We start from the raw sequence: 8,294 nt of genomic DNA, 5'->3' as shown, positions 1-8,294 counted from the left end.
CGAGATCTCAAATCAAATTGTAGGTCTCATGATATATCTCAGTATAGAGGATGCGACCAGGGATCTTTATTTGTTTATAAACTCTCCCGGCGGGTGGGTAATCCCCGGAATAGCTATTTATGACACTATGCAATTTGTGTCACCAGATGTACATACAATATGCATGGGATTAGCCGCTTCAATGGGATCTTTTATCCTGGTCGGAGGAGAAATTACCAAACGTCTAGCATTCCCTCACGCTTGGCGCCAATGAGTTTTTTTTTTATTTGAGAGAAAACATAAGACTATGCCTTCGCTATACGGAATATAAATAATAAGTAATAATAGCATGGCACCTCGAGCTCGATATTAACAAACCATTATTTCATTTTTTTTCCATAACATGAGATTCCGTATCGAGATAGTAGTATGAAACAAAGGTTATTTCCCGATTTCATCTTCTGTATCGGAGGTCTGTTTCAGCGTCACAAACAAATCCTTTTTTGCTTCTACACCAGAAGTCTCTTTCCGATATTTAGGTTATGAAAGAGTACGAAAGAAAAAAAAATTTAACTTATTTGATCCGATCAGAAAGATACTTTGGGATTGCAGAATCACAGACGAGATAAAAAAAAATATATAAAGCAACGGAACCATCATAGTATTTTTGGCTCCTCCGAAAGGAAGGATGGTAAATGGAGCATTCAACGATCTGGATCTGATGGATCTTATTTGTCTCTTTCTTCAATGGAAGGGAAAAGGAAATTCCATTTAGGAGCCGTATGCAATGCACAAAAAAATATGCCTGTACGGTTGTTCAATTCTATCTTTTTCCTCTTGCTTGTTATTCTTTATCCTACCCCTTCATGCGATCGCGCGAGATAGGGGAACCATTCATTATGTTATTATATCGCCAGGGTTATGATCCACCAACCTGCTAGCTCTTTTTATGAGGCATCAACAGGAGAATTTATCCTGGAAGCGGAAGAACTACTAAGACTACGCGAAACCCTCACAAGGGTTTATGTACAAAGAACGGGAAAACCCTTATGGGTTATATCCGAAGACATGGAAAGGGATGTTTTTATGTCAGCAACAGAAGCCCAAGCTCATGGCATTGTTGATCTTGTAGCGATCGAAAATAACGGGGGTTTCGCATAAAAATCCTAGATTCTATCTCGAACCATAATTAGAATGATCCGTAAGTTCATATTTTATGTTCTTACCCAGGTAAAAAATTAAGAAGTAATTCATCATGATCGGGTTAGGATCGATCTAAACCGGCTTTTGGATACGATGCAGCATGCCAACTATTAAACAACTTATTAGAAATACAAGACAGCCAATCCGCAATGTTACGAAATCCCCTGCTCTTCGAGGATGTCCTCAGCGTCGAGGAATATGTACTAGGGTGTATGTGCGACGCGTTCAGATCATGGGCTGGAACAAATGAGACAATTTTTCCAGTATCAATGACCAGTACCAACGAATAGGATGGAATGGAGACGAACTCAATTCACTATCTAAAAATAGTGATCTATCATATACCTATATTGTGTTATTGTGTATGGTATGGTATGGAATTTATGGTTTCCATTGGTGCAAATCCAATCACCTCAATTTGAGATGAAAAGCAATTCCCCATTGGTAGCAAGTGGTATCCATTAAGCGGGGAAATTGAATTTTAAAAACAGAATAATTCTGTTCCTACTCTTGCAAGAACGGACTAACAGGGTCAGCTACCTAGCCAACCTTCACAACTAAATGCCGTCACTGTATGGATAGATCTCGTTGTGAAAAGACCTATTACTGTATAATTCATGGGTAGAGCCAAAGAGTGTGAACTGTACAAGTTACCAAAACATTGATTAAATGAGTAAGGGGCTCCGGTGTATAGAGAGGACCTCACCGTTTAAGAAGTAACCATAGAAACGATGGAAACCACTATTTCTATTTTATTTCTATTTTATTTATTTATCCATTTACTACGTATTTATTACTATTTATTTGATACTTAATATCGGTCAAATTTTGTATTTTAATATCGGTCAAAAATATTTTTTATTTTATTTTGGGGCGAAATGCAAATGCCTGGAAGAAATAAAAAATCGTGGTTGGGAAGGTCATAGTAGCAAAAGCCATTGGAATTTTTATTTTATACATCGGAAGAATCCGTTTTGTTATTAATTAAACTAGAAGAGGGGAAAAGAATGACTGAAAGAAAAGAAATCAATTAGTTATTCATCAAAGTTTTATTTGATTCAATGACCAGAGTTAGACGAGGATATATAGCTCGGAGACGTCGATCAAAAATGCGTTTATTTGCATCAACCTTTCGAGGGGCTCATTCAAGACTTACTCGAACTATTATGCAACAGAAAATGAGAGCTTTGGTTTCTACTCATCGGGATAGAGGCCGGCAAAAGAGAGATTTTCGTCGTTTGTGGATCACTCGGATAAACGCGGTAACCCGCGAGGATAGGGTATCCCATAGTTATAGTAGATTTATACACGATCTGCGCAAGAGACAGTTGCTTCTTAACCGTAAAATACTTGCACAAATAGCTATATCAAATAAGAATTGTCTTTACATGATTTCTAATGAAATCCTCAAATAAGGAGATTTAAGGAATTCGACGGAATGATTTAAACGGAGTTCCCCGGAGAATGAACTCCGGGAAGATAGAATCGAAATTCATATGATAACAGTAGGAATGAATAAACACGCTTCAATAATAAAAAAAAGATTTCTCCCCCCCCCATTATTTTTTCTTTTTTTCTTATGACGCGACAATCTAATCTCTCGGCTTTTCCAACAAAACATCAATCGGAGTTTGAGTTCCAATTCGAGTTTTTATTCAATTCGGGTGGTGGGTCTACTTATTTCTGCTTCTAGGGCCGGTAGTTCTAGGGAACTACTCGGCTCTCTCAAATTGTTTCTCATTATTAAGAAAAGGTAATGAAGATAAAATGCGAGCTTGTTTTATAGCGATAGTAATTAATCTTTGTTGTTTCAAAGTCAATCTGTTCACTCTTCTAGATAATATTTTTCCTTGTTCACTAATAAATTGACTAATTAAGCTCATGTTTCTATAATCAATTCGATCCCCCGATCCAATTGGGGGCAAACGCCTACGAAAAGATCGCTTGGATTTACGAAAGGGTCGCTTGGATTTATCCATGGTTTATTTCTTATCTCTAAAATCCTAGTTTATTTCTTCATTCATTTCGGATCCGACCGAAAGAGGACTTGATTTGTTTATTTTATATTATTTTTATATTATAATAATATAATATATGTATATGTTTATTTTCATTTTTATAATTTAAAATATTTATTTTAATATTATATTAATTATATATTAATTATATTATTAATTAAATTAAATTATTTAATTCGATTTTTTTTATTTATTTATTATTATTTTTTTAGCTTCTTCCTGTTACTTGGAAAAGGGGCACTGATGTTCTGCTCAATCTATTTCTTTATCTCCCCATGAATCGTATGCTTGTAACAATAAGGACAGAATTTTCTCAATTCCAATCGACTAGGTGTATTGTTTCGATTTTTTTGAGTAATATATCTGGAAATGCCCCTCGATTTTTTATCGAAACCCTTTCGGGCACAACTGGTACATTCCAAAATAACTCTTACCCTGGCTTCTTTACTCTTGGCCATGAACCTCCTTTGGATTTTGGATTCACTCAACTCTTCCATTTTCGATCCGAATCCAATAAGAAGAAAGGAACAAAAAAATGGAAGTTGCTAACTTGAAATCCAATTATGAAAGATTTCGTTTCAATCAATAGAGTAATCATAAAATAAGTAATACGATTTTTTCTAACTATCAACTATTCTCTAATCCCAGTATTTCATTTAATATAATATATTGTATGGTCTCGAACCCCCTGGATCCATATTTCTAGTTCGGCTCTCCCCCTATTAATTCTATCCTGAACCCAAGTTTCGCTGGGATTCATTCAATCCACTTTTATTCTTTTTCTTTCCTTCCTATACTAAAACTAAAAAAATGAAAACGGGAGAAATTAGTCACAGTCATAGAGAGTTTATTCTATCTCTAATCTTTTTCTTCTTTATCCCTTCCCATGTCAATAACTAGAATTAAAAAAAGGGGAATACCAACGCATCGGGGAATAAACGATTGATCTCTATCAATAGACCCGCTAAAGACCCGAACCATAAAGTACTTAGCACAGGTGCCACGGAGAGATATGTCTTTAGATCTCGCATTGAAAATCCTCCTTCTTTATTGTAATACAATTATTACCAGATAGATGATATATAACTCTATTATAACTATAGTTATATAGTTAAAGATCACTTGTATTTGTACGTAGAACCCCTAAAAATGGATATGTAGAATGATCCGGTAGATGAATTGTTCCTAAAATCGAAAAAGATGACCCCCTTCTTTTCTTCCTGAGCATTACCAATAAATATTCATTTACTTATACGTTAGGTTTCATCTGTATATAATTCTCTTATTATATGAGACCAAAAAGAAGAAATGGCAAGATAAATTCTCTTGTATATAGATATAGGAAATAACGATGTGGAAAACAAGACAGGTATTCTCTACAATGACGAATGACGAATGACGCTGTATAATAATGGAAAGGGATGTAGCGCAGCTTGGTAGCGCGTTTGTTTTGGGTACAAAATGTCACGGGTTCAAATCCTGTCATCCCTACCGATTACTTCTCTTACGGGCAGTAATGATGGATCAATTTGGATCGACAAAAATTTGGGGCATAATCCTTCATTTTCATTATATAATACTTTATGCATGCATATTGGGGGTGGGGGTAAAAAAAAAAAGAGTCCTTCTCTTTACAGTCGTATCTCCTCCCATAAGAAAGCGCTCTTAGTTCAGCTCGGTAGAACGCGGGTCTCCAAAACCCGATGTCGTAGGTTCAAATCCTACAGAGCGTGATTCTGTTCCTGTAATTGGAATGTCGAATTACAATAAAATAAAATAACTTCATTAACTTGAACTGCAACCTGCATTTGACCTCCTGCAGATTTAGGAGGAGGTCAATCAAAAACAAAAAAAGAGATGTTACTCAATTAAAGGTCCAACTGATCGCCGCGTCTGTATTGTAAATACGCAGTTACGAATAATCCGGCCAAAGTAATAGGAATTAGACCTAACACGATTCCAAATAGAAAAACTTCAATCATTTCAAGTTGTTTGAAAGGGGAGAAAAATAGAGGTAATATCTATTAATAAATATTAATCCGAATCGCTCATGAATCTCAATAAACAAGAATTGTCAATCGGCTTCGAAAGGGACTATAGAATACCTGGAATTTCACAGAAATATTCATTTTTTTTGTTCATTCAACTAATTTCAAATAAGTCGTACCTTGCTCAAACCAATCAATAGAGCTGAGGTTATAGTTAAAGCAGCCAGTAGAAAACCGAAATAACTAGTTATAGTAGGCATGAAAGAGCTAAATGAGATACGTTCTTTTTTTTTTTTTACATATGTTTATAAAGCACTTACCTAAGTTTCTATTTTTGTGAGATATGATGATAAAAAACTACCAATTGACAGAATCGGTTCCAATTGAAAGTTCTTGATTCATAAGCATTCTAGACGGCACTAACAAAGATGGAGTAGCAGAGGTAGAAAAAAAGATTAATTCACCCTCATTAATTCACCCTCTGTGACATCTACCAATCCCGTGATTTCGAATCAACGGATTCCGCGAGCAACTGATGAGTCAAGTATAAACAAGTATAAAGTCAAAATAGCAATTAGAACAGTCCCGTGTCACTTTATTAAAAAAAAAAATTCTTTTTGAGTCACTATGAAAAAAAAGAATTGAATTTGAAAAAAAAAAATTCCATTTTGATCATTTCTTTTCTTTTTCTAAAACCATGAACGGGGAGTTTCTAGATTTTGTACCTAATTGAATTGTGGGAATATGAGAATCTCTTTCATAAATAATTCTAACCCGTCGACTCACATCCTATACTACATACAGAGATAATTTTCTATTGAATGACACGCGGTTCACCATAGCATAGACAAGTAATAAGAAAAGAAGAGAGGAATTATGTACCACTTCTTTTCGATACTGATTGATACAAACAAAGAGCGTTGCTGTGTCAGCAGAAGGATAGTTATACTGATTTGGTCTACTCTAAATACGCCTTCGGTACAATATTGACGATCTTACAAAGATTAAATATCAGTAGTTTTCCATTTACTGATCCCATCTTTTGCGGAATCGATCCCCCTTTGACTGTACAAGAATATGTGGAGCTCAGCATGTCTGGAAGCACGGGAGAACGTTCTTTTGCTGATATTATCACCAGTATTAGATACTGGGTCATTCATAGTATTACTATACCTTCCCTATTCATTGCGGGTTGGTTATTCGTCAGCACTGGTTTAGCTTACGATGTCTTTGGAAGTCCTCGGCCAAACGAGTATTTCACAGAGAGCCGACAAGGGATTCCATTAATAACTGGCCGTTTTGATCCTTTGGAACAACTCGATGAATTTAGTAGATCCTTTTAGGAGGCCTCAATGACCATAGATCGAACCTATCCCATTTTTACAGTGCGATGGTTGGCTGTTCACGGACTAGCTGTACCTACCGTTTCTTTTTTGGGGTCAATATCAGCAATGCAGTTCATCCAACGATAAACCTAATCCGAATTATAGAGCTATGACACAATCAAACCCGAATGAACAAAATGTTGAATTGAATCGTACCAGTCTCTACTGGGGGTTATTACTCATTTTTGTACTTGCTGTTTTATTTTCCAATTATTTCTTCAATTGAGAGAAAGAAGTATAGTAAGAGTAAGTAGGAATTCTTTTATCCGATTCGGAAGGATATCATCCTCATAATTATCCATGACTGTTTATGTCTATAGCATGACCACTTGATGAAATGCGGAGGAAAGTGGGGTAAATGGCCGATACTACTGGAAGGATTCCTCTTTGGTTGATAGGTACTGTAACTGGTATTCCTGTGATTGGTTTAATAGGTATTTTCTTTTATGGTTCATATTCTGGATTGGGCTCGTCACTATAGTAATCGGATGAACCAGATTGTAGACATGAAAAAGTAAGAACTCAACAGGACCTTGCTCCTCGAATCAGACAAACAAAGAGGAGCAAGGTCCTGTTGAGTTCTTACCCTTCGAGCGAGACATTCATTCATTCCATAACATAAAAAAGTTGTAAATTTTAATTGTAAATTAATTCAGTCAATATAATCATATTATTTTTTCGTAGAAATGACAAAATGGGTCCTTTGCTCCCATCCCAAGTTTCAAACCACTGCGTTCTTTCCCTTATGATGATGCTTTTGAAGAATTGAATCCATTGATTCATAATATTCGACCCCCATGCAGACTCCTCCGAAGCAAGAAGAAAGAAGGAATTAATTGATTTCCTGGATGCCACAATATTATTTCTACGGATGAGACATCCTTTCTATACCACTTGAACCTTACTTCAGAAAAAGAAAAAAAAAATTCAAAGTGCTTAATGTTCCCCGAAGAAACCAGAAATCTTTAATTTTTTTGTATATAAAAAAATCATTATTTTTAATATCTCATCACGGCGAAAACCCCCCCCCCCCCCCCTTTTTTTTTTTCATTTAGAAATTCTTCGGTTCGTTCCAATACACCTGGACAAGAAAATAGTAATCTTTAACGAACTAAATCAGGAATCATTATTATTTCCACACAAGAAAAGGAATTTTCTACCTTTCTCTTGTGTGGAAAATTAGGAAGACGAGTAACCCCTCCTAGAATCATTTGTCCCTTTCATTTATACCTTGCCTTATATTTTCCTTCTACTTAAATGCTAAATGCTATATTATCCATTAGAATTCGATTCTATTAGGTACAATAGAATAAAATAATATTGATGCATTGCAGAGCATTTACAACCCGGCAATAGGAGGCCTAGCATAGTCACAACACTCCAATCTTGATCGAAAAAAGATATATCTAGTTTTACTAGTAACTAGACTCGCGAGCGTATACAAGGAATTACCAACATCTCTCAGAAAAAGAGTGTAAACAAAATAAGCAAAAAGAAAAAGGGCCTTTCTCTTTTTTTTGGATCATACATAATTGCAATTGCATCGATTAATCAAAATTCGACTCTTTTTACCAACTTGATGAATCCGGGAATCTAGAAATTCATTTCAGACAATTGAACCTTCTCAAACTGTTTCTTTTTAAGAACCAAAAAGATTTGTGCCAGAGTAACAGATGCCAAGAAGAACAACAAACCTTGGACACGTAATGGATCTTGAAGTA

The 8,294-nt window shown here is 35.5% G+C and overlaps 2 non-coding genes across 2 annotated transcripts; both read left to right on the top strand.

Moving 5' to 3' along the window:
• Positions 1 to 4,617: 4,617 nt before the first annotated feature.
• On the top strand, positions 4,618 to 4,691 carry TRNAP-UGG (transfer RNA proline (anticodon UGG)). The gene has a single exon. It is a non-coding gene; the product is annotated as a tRNA-Pro (tRNA).
• Positions 4,692 to 4,859: 168 nt separating this feature from the next.
• TRNAW-CCA (transfer RNA tryptophan (anticodon CCA)) lies at positions 4,860 to 4,933 on the top strand. Its single transcript has one exon. It is a non-coding gene; the product is annotated as a tRNA-Trp (tRNA).
• The last annotated feature ends 3,361 nt before the right edge of the window (positions 4,934 to 8,294 follow it).

The sequence above is a fragment of the Aristolochia californica genome, unplaced genomic scaffold, assembly GCF_029961685.1.
Source record: "Aristolochia californica isolate CCGP_79_NKW_82.1479 unplaced genomic scaffold, dmAriCali1.0.hap1 SCAF_393, whole genome shotgun sequence".
NCBI lineage: Eukaryota > Viridiplantae > Streptophyta > Magnoliopsida > Piperales > Aristolochiaceae > Aristolochia > Aristolochia californica.
This window is presented reverse-complemented; position numbering and strand designations above follow the sequence as displayed.